The sequence below is a fragment of the Dipodomys ordii genome, unplaced genomic scaffold, assembly GCF_000151885.1.
Source record: "Dipodomys ordii isolate 6190 unplaced genomic scaffold, Dord_2.0 Scaffold114, whole genome shotgun sequence".
In the NCBI taxonomy this organism is placed as follows: domain Eukaryota; kingdom Metazoa; phylum Chordata; class Mammalia; order Rodentia; family Heteromyidae; genus Dipodomys; species Dipodomys ordii.
Window position 1 is genome coordinate 3,780,892 of NW_012267330.1, and position 26,038 is coordinate 3,806,929.

A 26,038-nucleotide genomic window follows, 5' to 3' on the forward strand; every position below is an offset into this window, starting at 1 on the left:
AATACATTGATATGGCATTGCTCTAGCAAAATTTGTCCAAAATATCATTCTTTCCCCAAATTGCAATAGATATTTTTAAAAGAAAAAATAAAGTGAGCATGAAAGTGCAAATATGTTTCTGAAAACCTCATTCCAGTCAATTTGTCTATTCTTGCACCCATGCAAATTTTTTTTGTAATTGCTCTATTTATTAATACATATGTCACAAGTGTTCAGAATATCAATGCATTCTTGTTGACATGCTAGACAGAGGCATTTATTTTTTTAAGATCTTTAAAAAAATATTTTGACTTCTGTTCTGCCCGTCATACTCCTTTTTAAACTGATCTCATGAGGTCCTCAAAGTCTATAATGTCAATGCAAGAAAACAATACATAAAGAAGTAAAATAACACAACAGCAATTAATTGGGGGGAAAATCAAAAGTAATATCATTGCCTTCACTGGAAGCAACAGGACAGCTTTGTAACAGGACTATATGTAAGTTTTAACTCAGGGGAGGAGGTGAACTAATTGTCTTTACATACCCAGGCATGGAACAATAATGAGCAAGGAGGCCACCTACTGCTCAACAATTTCCATCATGCATGACACATGCTTTTTTCCTCCTCATGAACAACTACTGAAGTTCCTCCTTACATGTCCTAGGCAGCCTAAAGAAGGTAGGAAAGAGCCTTAGTAAAGGGAAAACCAAACCAAATGAGATTAAGCCAAAAGAACAGTTAAGTATCATCTCTATGTAAAGGTGCATGGCATTTACATGCCAGGGACTAACAGGAGCCTCCCATACTACACGCAGGGCCCCAAGGGGCCAATGATGATAACCAGTCACCTACAATGAACTGCAGTGGGACCAGGTACACGTGGAGGAGCTTTCATGCACGGGGTTGGGGTTCACTAATCTAGCTACAAGCTGTGGCACAACAGGGCTTCACAAGGTACACACTACACATAATGCGGGCTGAAAGGTGGAGCAGAGACTGGGTAGGAGAGTCAGTTGCACGCATGGAGTGGGGTTGAGGGTAGGGAGTTGTGGGAGCAGGTTAAGTGTATCATGTACTGTGCTCTAACATTCTTTGGAAGTCTTTCAGAGATTGTTGCCGTTCCTTTTCAGAACAGATCTCTTATTCCACGGGTCTTGAAAGACCTCTTTACACCATCTCATACGGATTGGCCGTGATGAAACGGGACAGACAGCAGGCCAGCAGCATGCCAATAAACTGGGAGCATGCGATCCCAAACGCCACTCCAGCGATGATCCGCATGTTTGTCTCCATGAAACTGGTCACCAGATCATAGCATCCCTTCTGGTTAACTTTGGTGGCAGCCACAGTCAGATAATGTAGATCCTGGGGATTGCAATCGGTTTCATTCATGCAGCAACTTGGGGGGATGCCATGCTCCAGGAAATAGGGGCTGGTGCTCCAGTTGGTGTAGTTCTGCACGCCACAGCAGCTTAGGCTGCGCTGCACATGGTCCACCGTACGGCTTCTCTCATTATTGCCATTGTAGTTCTGCATGGCATCCGTGCAAGTCCTTAGGAAGGTGTCCTTGATCTCATGACGAAACACAAACCCTGAAATACCAGCTACAAGCTCAGCCAGAAACATCAGGCACAGGAACATGGCATACAGTTTCAGCATCCATGGGCTACCATGGCATGTAGCAAAGCAACCAAATAGGCCCAAAACAACGATAGTGGTTCCAGTTCCAATGAGCACGTAAAGAGCGTTGGTAGAGTTCTCAGCAATTAGAAAGATATAGGTGCCCAGCGTTAAGTTTCCCCCAGACTCCAACGGCCAACAGGATCTCCCCAGTAATCCAGAAGACCAAGGAGTAGATGATGAGGAGGGTTTTGAGACAGGTTATCACAGGTTTGGTCTTCATTCTCCTCGATGCCATACTTCCACACAAAAATTTTTAACTTTATAGTTAGGCCACTTTTTTAATTTCTTCAAAATACTTTTGGTGATTCTAGATAGTTGCACAAATATTTTAGGATCATATTTTAACCTCTAACTAAAAGTTCTGTTGAGGCTTGCTGAATCTATAGATTAATTTGAAAAAATTGACATTAACAACATTGTCAATACATGAATATAACAAATTTTTCTACTGATGTAGAAATTGATTGTTTTGTGTATTATACAATAGTTTTCAACATAGAGGCATCAAGCATCTTTTTCTAGACTTAGTCCTCTTTATTTTTTAGCTCTTACTCTATATGCCATTTTAATTTCATTTTCCAATGGTTTATTGCAAGTACAGAGAATAAAAATTTATATATACTACCCTGTTTTCAATGGCTAAAAATCAAACTTCATAATTGTCACTGCAAATGTGAGCTGGTACTTGCTGAAGGTGGGAATATTTAAAAGAAAAAATGGCTTTCTAAGAAGCTACGGCAAGATCAGAAAGGACTCATGTTTTGGATTAACAGAATTTCAGGAAATTGTTCAAGCATGAGAAAAAAGTTTCAAAGCTTAGTTTGAAAATCTGTGGCTCTTGAAAACAATGTTGGTGATTTTAGGCCCCATAAGAATTATAAAATATGACTATGGAAGTACTGAGAAATGTTAAGACCATTGAATAAAGAAATTTGTCAGATGCTGAACATGGGACTGGAGAGAGTAGTTTAGTGGTGGAATGAATACACAGCATGCACAAGGTCTGAGTTCAATTCAAAAGAGGTGTGTCAGTAGATGAAGAATGGAACTTAATATAGAATTTAAGAAAAGCCATCAAGAACTTCATAAAAATCAAATCATTCAGTATTGCAAGATGCCCACTGAGTTAGAGAAAAGATGGACCTTCTCATATGCAACCATATATACAATTGGAGATTTTTTAAATACTTTTATTTTTTTTGGGTCCGGTAGTGGAGCCTGAACTCTGGGCCTGGGCGCTGTCCCTCAGCTCTTCAGCTCAAGGCTAGCACTCTACCACTTGAGCCACAACACCACTTCCAGCTTTTTTTTTGCTTATGTGGTGCTGAGGAATCGAACCCAGGGCCTCATGCATGCACTCTACCACTGAGCCACCTTCCCAGCCCTTAATATGTTTTTTATTATAAAAATACTGCATAGAGGGTTACAGTTACATGAGCAAGGTAATTGTGTACATTTCCTATCAAGCATTGTTGCCTCCTCCTTTGTTTTTCCCCTACCATCCCTTCCCTCCCACCTCCACAACTATACTGCTCCCCGTTATCCCTCCCACCCTCCCATCCTTCCCCAGCCCCGGCCTAAATTGTAAATTAAGTTTTCAACATAGTATCATGTGCATCTGATTGTTACACTAGGTCAACCTATTTAAGCATTTTGTTTTTTTTCCCTTCCCTTCCCCAAATTAGAAAAGTGTATATACAAGATGCAGGGCACTGACATCAAGTACAGTGAAAACAGGGGTTATACTATGGGGAAGGAACATACAAAAAGACAATAAAATCACATGGTACATTATAAATACATTAGAAACAATAGCAAGAAAGAAAAAAAAACCACTTGTGTCCCTATCTTGGGGTTCCTTTCACTTAACATCATCTTATCTGGTCATATGTACATAGCTTTTGACCGTTTCTGCTTGTCTCAGACATATACTAGTTATTGCAAATAAGGGAAACCATGGGACCTATGTTTCTTTGGGCCTGGCTTACTTCACTTAATATAATTTATCTGACTGGAAATATGTGCATTTTGCAACAAAACAAAAACCCAAGCTGCTTGTGGAGGGCCACTTCATTACACACACACACACACACACACACACACACACACACACACACGACGACTTCTATTTTATAAAGACAGAGACAGAGGCAGAGAGAGGAATACTTTTATTTTTAAGTTTTTTATTGTCTTTAGTTGTAAAAAAAAGGTTTCAGTTCAACTTGTCTGTTTTTGGGTACAATGCATCTTGATCAATGTCACCCCTTTTATCATGCTCCATCACCGCTCCCAAACTAGCCATTCCTTCAACTTACCTAGTTCCAGTTTCACATATGTACATTGAACATTATGACTGCATTCACAGAATGAGACTTTTTAATATCTTGCAGTTCAGAGAACAAATTGAGCCAGAGAAAGACCTTTGAATTAATATATGTATCTGTCTATTGAAGAAAGCATTTATAGGAAGGTACCAGATCCTCCCATCTTGAGTTATATGTAACTAGTAATAATGGCTATCTGTAATGAGCATCCTGTCTTCTTATCTTGTAGAATTAGTAGAGGGGATGCTGTAGGCCTAGTCCATAGATAACTCCATCTCTTCATTAAGTATGTTCCTGACCTGTCAGCCACAGCAGCAGAAACTTTACTGAGTTGACACTTAATTATAGCAACTAATATGGGTTGTAGAACTGCTAGGGAGAGTGACAGATGCCAATTTCTCCTACTTTTAATTTGCAAAGACTCTCCAGCTATTAAAATTTGATACAACTCATACAATTGTCATATCCTTTTAATATCATGCATCATTTAGCCCAACATATTCAAAGCATTATCATACCAATATCTAATCAATATGTCATGCCTTACATGCTTTTTTCTCATATTTAGTCTTCAAAATCCAACATTTTAGTATTCGTAGTATATCTTAATTCAGACCAATCTCATTTCATTTGCTCAACAGCCTCAGTAGACAGTGGCAAGGAACCAGCCTCAGAATATGCTACTTCAAAATAATAATAAACTGAGCATTTGAAACAGAAGGAAATAAAGAAAATTGAAGATCTAAGAATTTATCATGGACATTCTCCCACCTAGCTGATCTTCTGAAAATAAACCATAACAGTTCATTCTAGAAGGGAAAAATTACCCTGAACAAATGGGTCTTGTGAGTACCCTTTCTTTCACTTTATACCATTAGATCATTTTCTTATGTTCAGTTAAGCTGCTTCTCTATAACCATCACTTCACTAGATTTAACAAAAACACATAAAGATTTTCATTTGGTGGGGGGGGGTCCAACATTTCCTTATAAAGACTGCATTATGAAAACTGGCTAATTAGTGTGCTTTTCTCCTGTCCATCTTAATTTATCGGTTTTATTTTCAGTTAGAACAAGGTAATGTAAGAGGGTTGAGGAGTATCTTCCTTCCCTAATTGGACAAATCACATCATGTAGTTTCTAGGCCTAACTGTATTTAGGACGAAAGTTTTCAGCAAGAACACTTAATAGACACAGTTATACCCTCCACAGGCGGTCCAGGCGTCTAACAATAAGTAACCTAAATTTTATTTCTTGATTAAGGGAGTGCTCATTAGATTCCTTTATTATCATTAAATTGCTATATTTTTACTTTTATATTAGTGAAAAATCTGTGGGCTGATAATTTTGGCATCATATCATTCTCTTCCTAATGAATTTTCACCTACTGATTGTAATACATATTGATTATACTTGTTATTGTAATTGAGACTTTAAAATAATAACTCTACTTCTATTATTGCATTACATTACTACTTGATAACCTCCTATTAAAAAGCTTTATCTTATTCCCCTTTTTTTGAAGATCACTGTGATGAGTGTATTTTTATTACTTAGTATGTTAGGATCAATTTCTCCTTCCTCTTCCCTTTCCCTTCCCTTTCTCCTCCTCCTTACAGTTCTTTTTTGTCTTTAGATACTTAATTTAAAAAATAAGACTTCATAATCTGTTTTTAAAATACCTTTGACATTTCAAAATAAAGCTATTCCTTATTTCCTAATTTGGCTATAAGCAGGTGGTTTTTAATAGTCTATTTCTCATATCAGCATTGACACAGGATCTTATTAGACAGAAGACAAAAATGAAGCCTACCTTCTAAATGCAATAGAATGCAACAATAGAATGTTCCTGCCTGTGTCCTGCTCTCTGAGAGCTCTCTCCCACCAGGAGTTCTATCAAAGTTGTAATAAAGAAGATTATAATGTGTCAGTCATAAACTGACTCACACTATTTTGTTTCTTTTATGTTTCCCTACGGGTAGATTTTCACCTTTCTTCAAACTCCTCCCTTCTTCCCTCCACCCCCACACTAGCAAACAAATGAATTGTTTCACTTTATTTTAAAAGAAGAAAAGCAGAATGAATTCAAGTTTGATTTCATTTTTTGTGTGTATGTGTCTGTACTGGGGCTTGAACTATGGACCTTCTGTTCTTGCTTAGCTTTATAATTAATTTACTTTATTTTTGTTTTAGAGATGATACACATGAGCTTACATAAACATGTGTCAGATAATAAGTACATTTCCTCTCATACAGTGTCCTCTGTTCCCTCATTCTCTCCCATTCCCTTCCTCATATCTCCACCCACAAGTTGCATAATTCACTTTCATCAATGTCCAGTGCACTCTATTTCTGCATTTTCCACTCTTTTTCCTCTGATTCTGTGCCCTCTTCCAATCCTACACAGATGTGCACATGAATACACTGTATATAAGGAAAAGAATACAGAATCATAAGCAAAAGAAAAAAATGAAGAAAAATCCTTTGTTTCCATACCTTTGGAGTTTGCTTCAGAATGCCTATTATTTTATATACATATGGGGCTTTTGGGTATAGCACCTTTGTGATTCTCCCCTAAGGCGATTCTCATTTGGTTTCACTGTGTGAGAGTATCTATCCTGTGTAGTTTGTCATATCCCAGTGCATGTTAGATTTAACTTCCACATATCAGAGAGAACATAAGCCATTTGTCTCTCTAATCTTGCCTTACCTTGGTTAACATGATTTGTTCTAGTTCCATTTATTTTCCACAAATGACATTATTTTATTCTTCCTGATGGCTGTGTAAAATTCCACCAAACTTTTTGGATCCACAGATCTATTGTGGGGCATCTAGGTGGTTTAGGTGGTTTCCATGTCTTGGCTATTGTGAACAGTGCAGCAATGAACATGGATGTGCAGGTGTCCTTGTCATATCCTGGTTCCTTTTGCTTGGTATGGCTGGGTCAAAAGGGAGGTCTATGTTTACTTTTTTAAGGAACCTTTAGACTGCTTTCAGAGTGGTTGTACTAGTTTACATTCCCACCAGCAGTGCAGTAATGTTCCTTTCCCCCCACATCCCCTCCAGCATTTGTTGTTAAAATTCACAATGTTGGACAATCTAACTAGGGTAAGATGGTATCTCAGGGTTGTTTTGATTTGTATTTCCTTTATGGCCAGGGATGATGAACAATTCTTTATGTGTTTCTTTGCAATTCTTATCTCTTCTGAGAACTCTCTTTTTAGCTCCCTTGAGTAATTGATGTATTAAGTCTGGGAGGGGCTAGTTTCTTGAGCTCCTTATATATAATGGGTATTAGGCCTTTGTCCGATATATTCCTGGTAAAGCTCTTTTCCCAGTTGGTTGGCTGTCTTTCTAGTTTGGTAACTGTACCCTTAGCTGTGCAGAAAATTTTTATTTTGATGTAATCCCACTTGTCGAGTCTCTGTCCTATCTGTTATGCCCCTGATACTCTATTCAGGAAGGTCCTGCCTATATCTATAAGTTCCTGCAAATGACATTATTTTATTCTTTCTGATAGCTGTGTAAAATTCCATCACATAGAGGTACCACCCTTTTTGGATCCACATATCTATTGTGGGGCATATGGGTGGTTTCTCCTATGCTCTCTTGCAGTAGTTTGAAATTTTGTGTCTGATGTTGAGGTCTTTGATCTGCTTTGAATTGATGTTAGTGCATGGTGACAAACATGGATTCACTTTTAATTTTCTGCATATGGCTTCCCAATACTAATTGTTGAAGAGGCTATGTTTTTACCACTGTATGTCTTTGGCTCCTTTGTCGAGTATCAGATGACTATAAGTATATGGCTCTATTTTTGGGTCTTCTAATGTGTTCCATTGATCTTCTGGTCTATTTTTGTGCTAATACCAAGCTGGTTTTGTTATTATGGCTCTATAATAGAGTTTGAAATCTGGTAGTGTGATAAACACCCATATTGTTTTTTTTCTGCCTAGAATTGCTTTGGCTATTCTAGGGTTTTTGTTGTTCCATATGAATTTTTGGATTTTTTTTTCTCTATTTCAGTAAAGAACATCAATTTGGGATTTTGATGGGGATTGCATTGAATTTGTATATTGCTTTTGGCAGCAAGGCTATTTTTACAAGGTTGCTTCTACCTATCCATGAACATGGAAGGTCTTTCCGTTTCTTGTTGTCCTCTTTGATTTATTTCTTCAGAATTTTATAGTTTCACTATAAAGATCTTTTACATCTTTGGTTAAGTTAATTCCTAGGAACTTTTTTTGAGGCTGTTGAAAATGGAGGTGTTTTTCATGATTTCCCTTTCTGCTCGTACATTGTTGGCATACAGATAGGTTAATTTTGTATACCGATACTTGGCTGAAGTGGTTGATCAGCTCTGGGAGTTTGGGGTGGAATTTTTTTGTATGTCATTTAGGTATAAGATCATGTCATCAGCAAAAAGGGATAATTTAATTTCCTCTTTCCCCATATGAATCCCTTCAATGTCCTTTCCTTGCTTTGTTTCTTTGGCTAACAATTATAGAACTATATTGAAGAGGAGTGAAGAAAGTGGGCATCCTTGCCTTCTTCCTGATTTTAGAGGAAATGATTTTAGTTGTTCACCATTTAGTAGATGTTGGCTGTTGGTCTGTCATATATAGCCTTTATTATTTTAAGGAATTTTCCTTCTGTTCGTAGTTTCTCCAAAGCTTTAAAAATGAATGGGTATTTTGGCATCTATTGTATTTTGTCATCTATTGAGATGATCATGTGGCTCTTGTCTGTTGATGACATGGTGAATTACATTACTGATTTGCGTGTGTTAAACCAGCCTTGCAACTGTGGGATGAAGCCTACATGGTCATAATGTACAATTTATTTTGTTTCTAGATTCTGTTGGCTAATATTTTATTGATGAACTTTGCATCTGTGATCATCAGACAAATTGGTCTGTAGTTTTCTTTTTTGTTAGATCCTTACCTGATTTGGGGATGAATATGATATTAGCTTCATAAAATGAGTTAGGAATTGATCCCTGTTTCTATTTCATAGTTCCTCTTTAAAAGCCTTACTGAAAGACTCAGATTACTTCTTCTATCTCATTGTGTGTTATTGGCTTGTTTAGCTGGTTTATATCTTCTTGGTTCAGTTTAGGTAGCTTGTACATTTGTAAAAATTCATCCATTTCTGCTTGGTTTTCCTTCTACAGTGAGTATAGGTTTTGAAAACAGTCCTTTATAATCATTTGGATTTCTTGGATGATTGTTGTGATGTTTCCCGTGGCATCTCTGATCTTATTGATTTGAATTTCCTCTCTTCTTTTTTTCATTGATCTCGCAAGTGGTCTGTCAATTTTATTGATTTTTTTTAAAAAAACAGCCTTTTATTTCATTGATTTTATGTATAGTTTTTTCAGTTTCTATTTCATTGATTTCTACCCTGATCTTTGCTATCTGTCCAGTAGTTTCATATTTGTTTTATTGTTTTTTCTTCTAGTAGTTTTAATTGCATCATGAGGTTATTTACTTGAGCTATTTCTGTTTCTTTATGTGTGTGCTTAGAGCTATAATTGTTTTTCCTCAGCACTGCTTTTGCTATATCCTAGATGTTCTTTTGTGATGTATTTTCATTTTCATTGAATTGTAAGAACGTTCTAACTTCTTCCTTTATTTCTTCTGTGACCCAAGTGCTATTCAGTAGTGTGTTATTAAGCCTCCATGTGTTTGAGTGATTTCAACAGTATGTTTTGTTGATGGAACTAGTCTGATTCCACTGTCATCAGATAGGATGTAAGTTATTATGCTAATCATCTTTGTATTTGCTTAGGTTCTTTGTGTGTACTATGATATGATCTATTTTGGAGAATGTTCCATGGGGTGCTGAGAAGAATATGTATTGGGTCATTATTGGGTGGTATACTCTGTAGATGTCTGTTAAGTCTATTTGGGTTATTGTGTCATTTAGTCCAGAGGCTTCTTGGCTTATCTTTTGTTTGGTTGACCAGTCCTTTGGTGAGAGTGGGGTATTCATCTCTCACTATTATTGTGTTTGGGTCTATCCTGTTATGTAAGTCCAAAAGTATTTGTTTACATATTAAAGAGCTCCATTATTTGGAGCATAGATATTGACCACTGTGACATCCTCTTCATGGATCATTGCTTTTGCTACCAACAACCAGGGGCAGCATAAGGATGGGATAGTGTGCCAAGGAACTGAGAAAGGAGAGACAGGGTAGACAAGGGGCTCCAGGGGGTACAGCTCACATCAGCTTCTGAACCCTGAGTTGCTGTGAACAAGCTTATTTATTTAGTTCAGTAGGGAGGAGATTATTACAGGTACATGCAGAAACTACAATCATTAACATGAGGTATAGTTTGTATACCTAGTGATGATTGCCTTATCATTAGGAAGCAGAGGGGAGTAATAAACATTTAACTGTAACACAGCCATTCATTTTATCTCCAAGGTCTTAAGCTCATAATGTCCAAACAACTCTAATTTAAACACACTTAGGGGAGTAACTTATATCTGTCTTGCCTTGACTATTTGATCTTTCCAGGAACCAACTCTCAGCCTTCTGAATGCTGCTGAGATGGCTTTCCAACCTCACAGCTTATCTCCAGAGTTCTCTACCCATTCGCTTTATAACTATGCAATGACTTTCCTTGTCTCTTCTTGTGGATTTTAAGGAGAAGTTTATTTTATTAGATATCAATATGGCTACTCCCGCTTTCTTGCAGGGTGCACTTACATGAAAGATCTTTTCCCATACCTTCACTCAGAGTTTGTTTAAATATTTGACTGTGAAATGGGTCTTTTGGAGACAACATATGAATGGATCTTGTTTATTGATCCATTCTGCTATTCTTTTTCTTTTGATTGGGGAATTGAGTCCTTTAATGTTTAGAGTTATTATAGAGATGTGCTATGTTTCCTGGTATTTTCTTGATTTCCTGTATTTTGCTTCTTTTCCTCTTCATGTGTTTACTAAATTGGTCTTCTAGTGATTTTTGATGGATGTGTTCCTTTGATTTTGACTGTTTTCTTTACACAGTATACTCCCCTTTGGTATTCTTTGTAATGCTCATTTAGTGTTCATGAATTGCTTTAATTTTTGTTCATCATGGAAGGTTTTAGTTTCACCATCAAATGTAAATCATAGCTTTGCTAGGTACACCAGTTTTGTTTGGCAGCTGTTGATCTTCAGGGCTTGGATTATACCATTCCAGGCTTTCCTTGCATTAAGAGTTTGTGTGGAGAAATCTGCAACTATTCTGATTTCCTTTCCATTGCAATATAGCACCTTCTTTGATTTTGCAGCATTTAAAATCACTTCCTTGCTTTCCCAGTCTAATGTTTTTACTATGATGTGTCTAGAAGTGTTTCTTCTTGGGTCCTGTCTACTCAGGGTTCTGAATGCTTCTGTCAGGTGGGTGAGATGTTCTTTCTTAAGATTGGGCAGTTCTCCCTCATTATTTTACTGAATAGGCTTTTGATGCCTTTAGTGTTGAATTCTTCCCCCTCATCCATCCCAAAGCTGAATCTGCCAGTTCTTGGATTTCCCTCGAGAAGGTTCTGAGTGTTTTCTTCTAGCTCTTCTGTTTCGTTCTAGCTCTTCTGTTTATCCTTGACTCCTGATCCTCTGTGTTCCATTTCACTTATTCTGTTAGCTAGGCATTCCCTTGTGGTTCACAATATGGGCATTGACTTTATGCTTCTGAGCTCAGTTCTCAAAGTATTAAAATTGTCTTTTAATGAGGTGTATAGTATTTCTATTTTTAATCTACATATGTTTTTTGGAGTCCTGGATTTTCTTTGATATTTCTTCTTTGTACCCTTGATATTGCATCTCATATTTTATTTCATTGGTCAATTCTGTCATCTTCTTTAATGGTTCTTTTGTCCTCCATCTCTTCTTCACTCTCACTGGGGTCCTTCCCTGGATTGTTGGCTTTTGAATTTCATTTGTTGCCTTTATAGCTCATGAACCTTGTAATCTTTTGTTTAAATTGTGAAAATACTGTACAGAGGGGTTATAATTACATGGGCAAGATAATGAGTACATTTCTTATCAAGCTTTGTAGCCTCCTCCTTTGTTTCCCCTTCCCATGCCTTCCCTTCCTCCTTTCCTCCCCACCCCCCAATCCTCCTCCACTGCCCCTACCAATTTTGTAAAGTTCATTTTTGACATAAGGACTTGTACATCTCATTGTTGCAATGGGTCTACCTGTATCTCTATTTAAACGATTTGTTTTTTCCCTTCCCCTCCACAAATTAACCTTGTAATCTTTTATGATTTATACATTTGGGTTCAGTGATTGTCAGGGCCATGGCCTGAGTTTGGCCTATTCGAGCTTTACAGATGGCAGCCTGTATTTTGCTCAGCACAGCTCACACTGGGTGGACTATCCCACGCTGGGTCCCTGGACCAGCAAATGCTTGTGCACACTTGGTGCCAGGCTAGCTGAAAGGAACTCAGTTTTGTCTGGTAGTAGCCGTGAAGGCTAACTCCAAGCCTCCGGGATGGGTGTGTGCTTTGGAAGTGTGTCCGGGCTTCAGCCCTGGCTTGGTTCTCACTGCAGGAGGCCGGTGCACAGCCACTGCATGTGTGTGCATGCTTGGAGAGCATGCTTGGAGGTGCTTGTTTTGGTCTGTGGCGGCGGTAGCTGTGAAGGCTGACCTCAAGCCTCAGGGATGGGCATGAGGCTTCAGAAGGGGCAGGCTCCTGGAATTTTTCTGTGTTGTTTTCAAACAGGTCCTGCAGGTTCCTTTCCTAGTGCTTACCCAGTGTGAATCCTGGTGACCTCAGACTGGCAGCCAGCAGGTAGGGTGGGGGAGTGAGGAAGGGCTCTAGCCTCTTTGTCCTCTTCAGTTATGGCACCCCTTCTTGAGCAGGAGCGAGGATCCGGCCGGCTCTGTGGGTCACTGCTAGCACTGGCCTCTGTGTTGGGTCCCTAGCAGAGTGCTCACCGATCTTGGAATTTGCTGTGAGTTGACACGGAGCAGGGTAAACCTCTGTGTCCGGATGCTGCAGTCTTGCTGGTTGGATTCCCTTAGCCACATTGGCTGTGGGCTCTCTGGTGGTGCTGTGGAAGTTCTCCAGCTCTGGATACCCTGATGCCACACCACTGGTCTCTTTCTCGGTCTGTGCTGAACTGGTCCGGCACTGTGGAAGTCTGCTGAGTGGGGATGCTGAGATCTTGCTGGCTCTGTCCCCAGGGTCCCAGGCAGCCTCGAGGTGCTGCCGGCTTGGATGGGGCGTTGAGGGAGGGCTCTTCCCGGTTTTCCATCCTTGGGTGTACACGTTGTGAGTTGTTTTCCCGTTCCTGTGCTTCTCTATTTGTTTACATATTTGTTGTTGTCTATTTTGGGGGAGCAGTGCATGCATGTTAGGACCTTAAATCTCACTTTGGTTGGAGAGAGGTAGAGTGAATCCCTGTTGTTTCGCCACCATCTTCCCAGTGGTCTCTTGCTTATCTCTTTTATTGCTCAGGAATAGCCCTCAACAACTCGAACATACTCATATTTCTAGCTTCCTGTTCATTATTTGGAGATGAGAGTATTTCAAATTTGTCTGCCCAGGCTAGATTTTAAATAAGATCCTCAGACCTCAGCCTCCAGAATAGCTAAAATGACAAGCAGAAGCCACTAGTGCCTGGCTAATTATTTTTCCTTTTATAAAACAAGCCATTCTCTACCCTTGTTCACTGCTGAAGTCATTCAACATCAGGATCATCTTTTCCTTCTCTAGCTTCACAGAGGAGGGTGTGCACAGAGCGTCATTAAATCCTTCAAGTATGTTTTCCCTGCTCAGGAAAGCCATACTCTGCTCTGAGCAATGGTAAGTCATGATAGACATATATTTCCTCTGGGCAGGGTTTGCTTGTGCCAGGTGGCCAAAGCATTCAGTCTTTAATGACTCCTATCATCTTCCTTGGCCTTTTGTGGCTGCATCTTACTTGGTAAGAGCTCTGGGCTCTATAGGGTAACATCAGTTTGCATCAGTCAAGATGTCTGCAGAGGTAGACAAATTGGTGCTTCCTGATGCAGAATGGACAGGTGGTATACAGTGGTTAAGAAAGGTGATACAGGTACCTCATTAGTTTGCATTCCTGGTCATGCTATGCACAGCTGCAGGCTCTCTTTTCCAATCTGGTGGAAACAGAGTAGGATGAAATGTCTCCATAACTGCTGACCAGGAAAATTCAGCATAAGTTACAAGTGCAAGCCATGAATGTAACTGAACATTTTCAAATAGTTGTATTTTAAAAAGAAAAGGAAACGGGAAATTAAGTGTAAGAATATAATACCAAATATTTTTCTAATGTGTAATTAATATTACAAGCTTATTGATGGTCTGGAGGAATGGCTGAAGTGGGAGGGCAGCTGCCCTGTAAGAGCAAGGCTATGAGTTAAGTCCCCATACTGCAAAACAAACCAAACTATTAATTGGATATGCACATACACACACACACGCAGAGATATATATAGATATATCTATATATATATATATAGATATATCTATATATATCTCTGCGTGTGTGTGTGTATGTGTGTGCATGCACATGCATGCTTGTGCCAGTATAGAAGCTTGAACTTAGGGCCTCACACTTACTTGCCCTTAGCATTTTTGCTCAATCTGGGGCCCTACCACTTGACTCCCACCTGCACTTCTGGCTTTTTCTTGTTTAATTGGAGATAAGAATTGCTCAGTGGTGTCTGGGCTAGCTTCACACCAGGATACTCTGATCTCAGCCTCCTGAGGATGTAGGATTACAGGTGTGAGCCACCAGTGTCTGACTCCAGGTATAATTTTCTATTACCTCACTAACAACTCAGAACTCGAGGGAGAGAAGAATTTACTGATAGGACGCCTTCTGTTTCAGTATACTTCTGCTTAGCATTCTGTCTTTTGCAAAATTACAATATAATTTACAAATCTTCTACAAACCTTTTCTTGAATTGTTATGCTGAAGGCACTCCTGAGATTACAGGATTATTGGTAGTTTTGCAGGGTTCTTTTTGGAGGGGAGGATGCTCACATAAGGATATCCTTACACCCATTAGCTCCCATTGAGCCTGAGTGGTGCAACTATGTGTGGCCACAGGTTGCTGGGAGATGCCCTTTCTCTCAGCTTCCAGGAGGCACATCTCTTGAATCACTCAGTTGTACAAGATATTTGCTTTCTGTGGGAGTTTGCCAAGGAAGCAGACTGTCAAGGAGTCTTTGGAACATTTAATTTACCTGGCTGGAAGTCACTGCTGGGTCAACCAAGTGGCACCATGGAAGGCTTCCAGAAAGGAATTTGCATGGCTGAGCATGTTTATTTGACCTAGGAAGTCACCTGTAACTTGTTTTTTCTAGATGGTTAAAAAAAAGTATATTTTGTAATTATATGGCTAATATTATATTTCGACTGAGGTCAGTAAAGATGGCACTTTGTACCTCCTGAGGGACTTTGATCTATGCTGTTATCTATATCAACATTCTCACAGAGCCATTGCCCTAAGGCATTAAGCATTGCAGGATGGCTTCCATGGACTATAGGCCTGGGAATCAGTGTTGCACAAGCTACAAGGACCAGACAGGTTTCTAAGGAACTTCTGATAACATCCTAACTCCAATTTCCACTAACTTTGAAACACACACCCACCCACACACACACACACACACTCTCTCTCTCTCTCTCTCTCTCTCTCTCTCTCACACACACACACACACCTTTCGCCATCATTTCACTGCCTCTCAGTGTTCAGTAGCCAGAATGGCATGCTTTCATGGCATGAGAGTCACACAGGTCCTGTCCCTTTGCCATTTCTTCTTCATCTTTTCCTTGATCAAAAACAATGACTTGCTGTAGCACCACAAAGTATAAAGGGTCACTTGCCTCTTTTGTTTAGAAATAGTCAAACTTGAGGACCTTTAATTCATCAAAATGGACTCTGCTGCTCTTCCTTGTATTCATAGGAATACTATTATCATGAACCTCATCATGTCTTAGAGAAATAATAGTTTGGACTTGCAGAAATGAGCTCTCAGTGTGATTTTGAGGGTGCAATTCTTTGAAATGGTCACCTTAATAAGTACATAGAGATGGATGCCAGTCCTCCTCTCTGTGCTGAAAATCTTTGGGCTGGGACTGTGTTCTAAGGCAGGTTCCAAGGATGCTTGTGATAGTTCATGTGGGGCCTTTGGTGTCCTTCCAACTGCAGCCACATTTACTCTGAATCTTCAAGAGGACTTGTGCTAAGATGAAAGTGATGAGTGCAAAGCTTTTTGTTAGACACTATAGTTCATTCCACTCAAAGCCATGTTATTAATGTACTGGAAGTTCAAAACAACCCTCTGAAGCAAAACCTCCCAATATATTGTTTGCTTTCTGATAATCTCACCTTGTTGGGCAGTAGAGATCCCTTTTTATGATGGAGTTGTTGAAAATATCCCTAAAAGGATGTGTGGAATTACCTTTTAAATGCCAAATTCACCAAGTCTCAGAAATTCTGAAACTCTATCAGCCTCTTGCACCATTGATTGATTCCTATAGCACATCAAGACCCCACATGGCTTCAGAAGCCTACAGGAGATAATTGACAGATTACAGCCAAGGTGCTATAGAGTTTAAAGATTAGTTTTGTACAAATCATTAGGAGCAGGGTAGAAAAATGTTTATTAGTATTTATAAGAGAAAAAAATTATTGGGGCTGGGAAGATGGCTTAGTGGTAGAGCGCTTGCCTTGCATGCCTCTGAGGCCCTGGGTTCGATTCCTCAGCACCACATAAGCAAAAAGAAAACAGCCGGAGGTGGCGCTGTGGCTCAAGTGGTAGAGCGCTAGCCTTGAGCTGAAGAGCTGAGGGACAGCGCCCAGGCCCAGAGTTCAGGCCCTACGACTGGACCAAAAAAAAAATTATGTTTTGGGCTGGGTGCAAAATTACCTTGTGAGTAGACTTTACATTCTTCTTAAAAGTAACAACTTTCTGTGGGTTGCCGGTGGCTCGTGCCTGTAATTCAAGCGACTGAGAAGGCTGAAATTTGAGGATCACAGTTTGAAGTCAGCCTGAGCTAAAACTCTGTGAGACTCTTATCTCCAATTAAGACCAAAAAAGCAGGAAGTGGTACTGTGTCTCAAGTGGTAGAGCACTAGCCTTGAGCAACAAAAGCTCAAGAACAATGCCCAGTCCTGAGTTCAAGCCCCAGGATTATTTCACACACACATACGTACATACATACATACACACACACACACACACACGTAACAACGTGTCAACTGTGTTGTCCCCTATTGGGAACCATCTCCATAGCCTTGGAGCTGCGCCCCTGTAATTATTCAGTTGAACCTTTCACAGAATCACACTATAAGCTCATTTCTTCAAATACAAACTGTTATTTCTCTAACACATGGTGAGGCTCAAGATAGTATTACTATGAGAGGAAAGACTAAATCATACAGCTCTGAAAAACCAGTACTGAAGGAAGGTCTTGTCTTTAGAGAACTGAACTGACCTTAAATGTAGTTTTAATTACCTCTCAGATGGTTCCAATCTAGCCCAACAGTAGCACTGTGGCTTGCCTCTTGGAAGCAGGTAAAGATGCAATGGAGAAATAATCATTAAATTCATGGCACTCAAACTCCACAGGCCATAGCTCACATCACAGCAGTTAGAGGATGTGGAAATGTCCTGGTACTTCTGGCTGGAAGCCTTAGGCCTTGGACAATGAGATAGGATGATTCCATGCAGAGGTGTTCCTTAAAGAATTTTAAAACCAGTAGTAACAGGTAAAGCTCAGCCTTACTCATGGCAGCTAGGTAGAAAACAGAGTGCTTCCCAAGAGGGTATTTTCATTGCGTATATTTGAACGGATATGTACAGACATGTGTCCTTACAGCCCTAATCTGAATCCATAGCTGTTTAGCATCATGGTGTTTTCAGACCACTCTTATCAGTTAGCATTGTCTGCCTGAGCTGTAATATTTCAGGTTTGTCACAAGACTTAAATGTTCCTGGCTCAGAAATACATTTAAAGAATGTACTTCTCAGATCAACATCGTGAAAATGGCAATACTTCCCAAGGCTATCTACAAATTCAATGTCATACCTATCAATATTCCAACCTCATTCTTCAAGGAAATAGAAGAGGCAATCCAAAACTTCATATGGAACAATAAAAGACCCCGAATAGCAAAAAACGATACTTAACAGAAAGAACAGTGCTGGAGGAATATCAATACCAAATTTCAAACTCTACTACAAAGCCATAGTAATTAAAACAGCTTGATACTGGCACAAGAACAGAACTCAAGACCAATGAAATAGAACTGAAAACCCAGAAATGAACCTACAGACCTATAGCCATCTAATCTTCGATAAGGGAGCAAAAAAGATAGCCTCTTCAGTAAATGGTACTGGCAAAATTGGTTAATCACTTGTAGAAAACTAAAGCTAGATCCTTCTATATCACCCTGCACCAGAATCAAATCCAAATGGATCAAAGACCTCAGAGTCAAAGCAGACACTCCAAAAACATTACGGGATGGAATAGGAAAAACCCTAGGTCTTCTTGGAACAGGCCGAAATTTTCTTAATAGAGACCCAGAAACACAACAAATCAAAGAGGGATTGGACAAATGGGATTGCATGAAATTGCAGAGCTTCTGCATGGCAAAGGACATAGCTAGCAAGATCAATAGAAAGCCCACGATTGGGAGAAGATCTTCACTAGCCATACAACAGACAAGGGTCTCATATCTAAAATATACTTGGAACTCAAAAAATTAAATCCCCCAACAACAAATCTTCAAAGAAACAACTGCCTAATAAATAAGTGGGCTAAAGACTTAAAGAGAAACTTCTCTGAAGAGGAAAGAAGGATGGCCAATAGACACATGAAGAAATGCTCAACCTCTCTAGCCATAAAAGAAATGCAAATCAAAACATTGAGATACCACCTCACCACAGTTAGAATGGCTATAATCAAGAACTCTAATAACAACAGATGCTGGAGGGGATGTGGACAGAAGGGAACCCTAATGCATTGTTGGTGGGAGTGTAAACTTGTTCAACCACTTTGGAAAGTAGTATGGAGGTTCCTCAAAAGACTCCACATAGAACTCCCCTATGACCCAGCAATCCCACTTTTGGGCATTTACCAAATATTTACAAACAAGACCACACTAAAGCTACCAGCACAACTATGTTTATGGCAGCATTATTCACCATAGCTAAGATATGGAACCAACCTAGATGCCTCTCAGTAGATGAATGGATCGAGAAAATGTAGTATGTATACACAATGGAATGCTATGCCTCCATCAGAAAGAATGACATTGTTAGGAAATGGAAAGACTTGGAAAAAATTATATTACATGAAGTAAGCCAGGCCCAAAAAAACATAGGCCCCATGGTTTCCCTTATTTGCAATAACTAGTATATGTCTGAGACAAACAGAAACTGTCACATAAGTTGATGTGAGGCAAAATGAACCCCAAGATAAGGATTCAAATGTTTTTCTTTTCTTTCTTGTGATTGTTTCCAACATAAGATGATTTCTTTGTTGCTTTGTATGTACCTCCTCCATGGTATAAGCCCTGCTTTCACTGTATTTGATATTGGTATAATTTGTGGAAGGGAAGGGAAAAAAACAAATTGTTTAAATAGAGTTACAGGTGGACCCATTGCAACAATGAGATGTACAAGTCGTTATGTCGAAAAACAAACTTTACAACTGTGGGGGGGGGTTGGTAGTGATGGTGGTGATGGGGGGGTGGAGAGGGGAAGGAATGGGAAGGGGAAACAAAGGAGGAGGCAACAATGCTTGTTAGGAAATGTACTCACTGTCTTGCCCATGTAATTGTAACCCTTCTGTATGGTATACTCACAATTTAAAAAAAAAAAAAAGAATGTCCTTCCCATAGTCCTGGGAAAACTGAAATTTGTTCAGGTGAGAGAGCCATCAACAGCTCTGTGAAGCCTAAGTGGTAAGTGCATTTGAATATTAGTAAATTGTCTCCTAATCCTTTAACTTCATTTGAACATATAAGAAGGCATGAAGCTTGGTGTATTGTGTATACTGAAGGCCCTTGGGATAGCCAACGCCAGAAACACTTAGCTTACAAAACAGCTCTCTTTTGATGTCATGAGTATTTTTTCAAATTCTTGGTTTATCTTCTAAGCAGTTGTATTGTTCACAGCTCTATATGTTGACTTCTCTCAAAGATCTTTGATGTTGTCTGCAGACATCGAATCTTCAGATTAAAAAACACAAACATCACAGACAAGAGTTGTGAAAAGAATGTGCTGAGATTCTAGTATTGACCTCTGGTCTACGGAAAAACAAAACAAAATACTGGTGAAAAAGAGTATCTCTAAACAGATAATCACACAGAAGGGGGACTTGCTAAAAATAAAAATGTTGGCACGGGGAGGGGGGCTGGGAATGTGGCTCAGTGGTAGAGTGCTTGCCTAGCATGCATGAAACTCTGGGTTTGATTCCTCAGTACCACATACACAGAAAAAGCCAGAAATGGGGCTGTGGCTCAAGTGGTAGAGTGCTAACCTTGAGCCAAAAAGCTCAGAGACAGTGCCCCAAAACTGTCAAAAAAATGCTAGCACGGTTTAGGCATATGCAGTGCTAACCACCTGTAACCATCTAGCTAAGACCCAAGTCATCCTGAATTTCCTGATACACTACATATAATCATAAGTGAAACAGAAAACACAAGCTTTCTATCTCTGTAAGCGTGAGTCAATGAAATTAAACCAATCAGCTATAGTCAAATTTGCCAGGCCAGCTCTGTTTGCCCTTAAGAGAAGGCAAATGCTGAATAATCAGGCACAATGGTCAAGATCTTACTCCATTATGTTACAGAGACCGTGCTTTCCCCCTGTTTGTGGGGCTTCTTATCACTTCTGGTTCAAAGTCCCCAGTTCCTTAGCTGTTCTTTGTATGCCAAATAAACTTTCATTATTTTAAATTTTTATCTAATGTTATTGTTGATAAACTACAATGACAAAAAGGTGGGCTGGAGGTATGGTTCAAGTGTCAGAGCACCAGCCATTAGTGAAAAAGCTAAAAGCTTGCTTGAGGCCTTGAGTTTAAAGAAAAGGGAAAGGGGGCTGGGAAGGTGGCTCAGTGGTAGAGCGCTTGCCTTGCATGTATGAGGCCCTGGGTTCAATTCCTCAGCACCACATAAGTAAAAAGAAAAAAGCCGGAAGTGGCTCTGTGGCTCAAGCGGTAGAGTGCTAGCCTTGAGCTGAAGAGCTGAGGGACAGTGCCCAGGCCCAGAGTTCAGGCCCATGACCGGATCCCCAAAAAAAAGAAAAGAAAAGGGAAAGGAAAGGGAGGGAGGGAGTGGGAAAGAGAAATATTGCTTATCTCACCAAAACATAGTGCTTCCATTTCTGCATCTCTCTTTTTCTGAAAGGAAGACACATGGGCCTTGTGAGGTACTCAATCCTACATCACAATATCCTGTCTTTGTTTGAAAATTATGTAAAATTAGCCACACAAAAACCGTATGTGTGCTTATATAGGATGACAGTTCACATGATCAACATTGGTATAATGAATCTGTGTCCACCAGATTCTCACATTGTATTCATTCATTTTCTCCATTCCTTTTTTTCTTAACAACTTTTATGTTTTTTTTTTACTTCATCTTATGCTGCAACAAGAGATTCCACCTGGACTTGTAAAGGACAATAGGCCCTTAACACTCTCTCTGAACAATTAGAGTGAGGTGAAAACCTTTAAGTTTGCTCTGCCCAAGTCTCTTCAAACTCTGGATGACTCTTCCAACACTCCAGTGTTTTATAAAGATGATGTCTGGTTTGGATTGTCTAAATAAAACATGTGGTTGTGTTTGGCATTATGAAAAATCCATTTAGGATTTCTCAGCTTCTTAAAAACAAAACAAAATAAAGCAACCAATCAAACACAAACATTTCACACTCCTTCAGCATTACACCTAGATGTTTCAGGCTTGTTTCCAACAGTTCCCAAATATATCTAAGTCATGTTTCAGATGCCTTAACTAGGAATGGGGTACACAAATCATCTCTTCATCGTTCCCCAGGGAAGTTGCCAATCCTTCTTCTGGACAATAATGTTTGGGATTCAGAAATACTTTTACTAAGTGTCTGGCTGAAACAACTAGCCAATATCTCTGCCTCAGTCAAAGCCCTAGGGCTGTTGGACACATCCTCCCCAAACACCCTGCCTTTAGTCTCATCTTCTATTGTCTTATAACCTATGTCCCTAACTTTAATTTCATTACTGTAAGCATTTAAGCATTCTCTTTCAGACATATGACGACCTTGCTATGTCAAGACTACAAATGGCTTTTAAATAGTTTGCTAGTATGAGAACAGAGGTGTATATTTTTCTGCTATCAAAATTATCAAAGATCAGAGGGTAGGAGCCTTATGTTTGAGTTTATAAGGATTTACTTCTTTAAAAACATATTATGTGTATAGCAATTTATTTTAATATCTTGTAGTATACAGAGATTGTCTAAATCCTTGGGTAGGTTAAGAGATGTGAATTGTCATTGGAGCAAATAAATCAAGGGCTACATGGCTGATATGGATGGCAGACTCTTCCATTATTGTCAGACTCTACACCAGGAATAAGACAAGGTAGAATATGTTTTATTAATAAATGAGTAGTAAAGAAGATTTTACATGAGAGAGGTATAAGAATTAAATAAGGCCTTCAGAGTGATGTCAAAATCTAAAATTATTTTTAATCTTATTTTCTCAAGATCATGTCTTCTCTGACTATAAAATAATACCAGTTTCAGACTGAGGTTTTCAGAAAGGGACCTGTTTAGTTGTTTAGTGAGAAGACCCTCCCATAATTTTTTTTTTGGTTGTGGGGCTTGAACTCTGGGCCTGGGTGCTATCCCTGAGCTCTTCAACTCAAGGTGAGCATTCTACTACTTGAGCCACAGTACCATTTCTGGTTTTCTAGTGGTTTATTGGAGACAAGAATCTCATGGGCTTCCCTGCCTAGGCTGGCTTTGAACTATGAGCCTCAGATCTCAGCCTCCTGAGTAGCTAGGATTACAAGCGTGAACCACTGACACCTGGCCCTATCAAATTTTTTTTTAAAGGAGCTAGAGGACCATTCCATATCTACAGGCTAATAAATCTTCTACCTATGACAAATTTGGTCAGAAACTTGTTTTCATCAAAATGTATCATTTGAGTGCAAAAAGGGAGGTAAAGAAGCCTGGCATCCTCCCGAGAGTCTAAATTATCAATGGCTGGTAATAATTCCAAAGAAACTTAACAGCCTTTATGATCTGCTCTATGGGCATATTATCATATAAAACAAAATTTTATGAAATGAACTCCAAGAAAAGGAAACAAGAGGCCTTTTAAAGTTGCTGTTATTGCTGTTTTCCTTTTCTTTTTTGTTTGGGTCCGGTCGTGGGGCCTGAACTCTGGGCCTGGGCGCTGTCCCTCAGCTCTTCAGCTCAAGGCTAGTGCTCTACCACTTGAGCCACAGCGCCACTTCCGGTTTTATTCTTTTTGCTTATGTGGTGCTGAGGAATCGAACCCAGGGCCTCATGCATGCAAGGCAAACACTCTACCACTGAGCCACCTTCCCAGCCCTTTCTTTTCTTTTTTTTATTATTCTTTTTGTAAAATTTTCATTTTCTTGTAAAGATGCTGATTACAGTTGCATCAGTAAGGTGATGGGTACATTCCTTGTCAGGCATTGTTACATCCTCCTTTGTTTTTCTTCTGCTATCCCTTCCCTCTCCCACCTCTCCCACTCCTCCCCACCAAAGATGTGAGCTTCATTTCCAACATAGTGTCTTGTATCATTGTTGCAATGGGTCATCCTGTGTCCTTATTTGAGGATTTTGTTTTCCTCTTCCCCTCCCCAAATTAGATAAATATATAAACAAAATGCAAGGTACCCAAATCAAATACAGTGACAACAGGGATATACCATAGAAGGAAGAACATACAAAAGAAACAAAGAAAAAAATCACATAGTACATTAAAAACAACCACCACAAAGAAAAACCTCTTGTGTCCATATCTTGGGGTTCATTTCACTTAGCATCACTTTTGGGGGGGGGTCCGGTCGTGGGGCCTGAACTCTGGGCCTGGGCGCTGTCCCTCAGCTCTTCAGCTCAAGGCTAGCACTCTACTACTTGAGCCACAGCACCACTTCCGGCTTATGTGGTCCTGAGGAATTGAACCCAGGGCCTCATGCATGCAAGGCAAATGCTCTACCACTGAGCCACCTTCCCAGCCTCTCACTTAGCATCATCTTATATGGTCATTTGCACATAGTTTTGTTTTCTTTTCCTTTTGTTAGTTTGTCATTGAGAGGGTAAGGAGGGCACAGAATAGGTGGAACAAAGAGTGAACAAATACAACAATGGTACTCACTAGACAGTATGTGGAAAATGAATTGTGCGTCTTGTGGGTGGGGACCAAAGGGAAAAACTGGGAGAGAGCATGGGAGGGGGAGACATGGTTCAAAAAGAACTGAACTCATTACCTGACTCATGTAACTGTAAATCCTTTGTATATCACTTCTATAATAACAATATTTAAAAATAAAAAGGGAATTTAATAGCCATCAAATGACAACCCAAGCTTAGGTGCATCTGAGACACATGCATTTTGTGGTTCATTTGCATTAACAACTTTGAAGCTCTTCACAGTGATATGGTATATTGTATTTAAATAGGATGCAGTATACATAGAGGGAATAAATGCATGTATAGGTTAAGAATGGTGAGATGTCACTTGGAGTCTGTAGACAAAATTAAAACAGAGAAACGTATGTAATAGTGATTCCAATATCACTTAATCTTCTCTCCAAACTCATGTTTGGAGAGAAAAAATAAAGTTCAACATTTATTAATCAGAAAACTATGTTGAGCCAGACACTGGTGCTTATATCTACAATCCTAACTGCTCAGGAGGCTAAGATGTGTGTATTAAAATTTAAAGCTAGCCCAGGAACAAAAGTTCTTGAAATTCTTATCTCCAATCCACCAGTTGCAAATGGAGCTGTAGTTCAAATAGTAGAGTACCAGCCTTGAGCAAAAATGTTAAGGAACAACACCCAGACCCTGAGCTCAATCTCTATCTAGTAATGACACACACAAAAGAGAACATTATTTAACAAATGATGTTTTTTTTAAATTTTTTATTTTATTGTATAGCTGATGTACAGAGGGATTACCTTATATGAGTAAGGTAATGAGTACATTTTTTGTCAAACATTGTTACCCATTCCTTTGTTTTTCTCCCACTATCCCTTCTGTCCCCCACTCCTCCCCTGTCCCAAGTTGTAAAGTTCATTTCCAACATAGTGTCTTGTGAATATCATTGTCGAAATAGATTGACATTTGTCCTTGTTTTAGCATTTTATTCCCCTTCCCTTCCCCAATCAGATAAATGTATATACAAGACGCAGGGTACCAGAATCAAAGACAGTGATTGCCAGAGATAAACTAATGGAAAAAAAGGAAATAAAACAAGAAAAAAGAACTAGATACAGTTCTTTGGTGACAATAAGATCAACAACACCCCTCCCTGACCCAAAGACCTGCCATTTCCATGTATTGGAGTTCATTTCAATTAGCATCATTTTGCATGGTCAGATGTACATAGTTATTGAGCTATTACAATTCTCTGCCAGGACTATCTTAGGCATATACTAATTATTACAAATGAGAGTAACCATAGAGACTATGTTTCTTTGAGTCTAAACATCGAACTCTCCTATGATCCAGCCATTCCACTTCTGGGCACTTATCTAAATGATCACAAGCAAGGTCACACTAAAGCTACCAGCACAACTATGTTCATTGTAGCACTATTTACTGTAGCTATCATATGGAACCAGCCCAGATACCCCTCAATAGATAAATGTATCAAGAAAAGGTGGTATACATACACAATGTAATTTTATGCTTCTATCAGAAAGGGCATCACCCTTTTCATAAGAAAATGGAAAGACTAGGGAAAAAATCATTCATTTTAACAACAGAATTCTCCAAAAGAGAAGGGTATTTTCAGAAATTTGGCTAAGTTTTTTCCTAAAAAAAACTT

General features: G+C 39.3%; 1 pseudogene across 1 annotated transcript; it reads right to left on the reverse strand.

The window, feature by feature from the left end:
- Window positions 1-1,150: 1,150 nt before the first annotated feature.
- On the reverse strand, window positions 1,151-1,901 carry LOC105995155 (annotated as a pseudogene). The gene has a single exon (XR_001175547.1). The product of XR_001175547.1 is annotated as a tetraspanin-7 pseudogene (transcript).
- Between the last annotated feature and the right edge of the window lie 24,137 nt (window positions 1,902-26,038).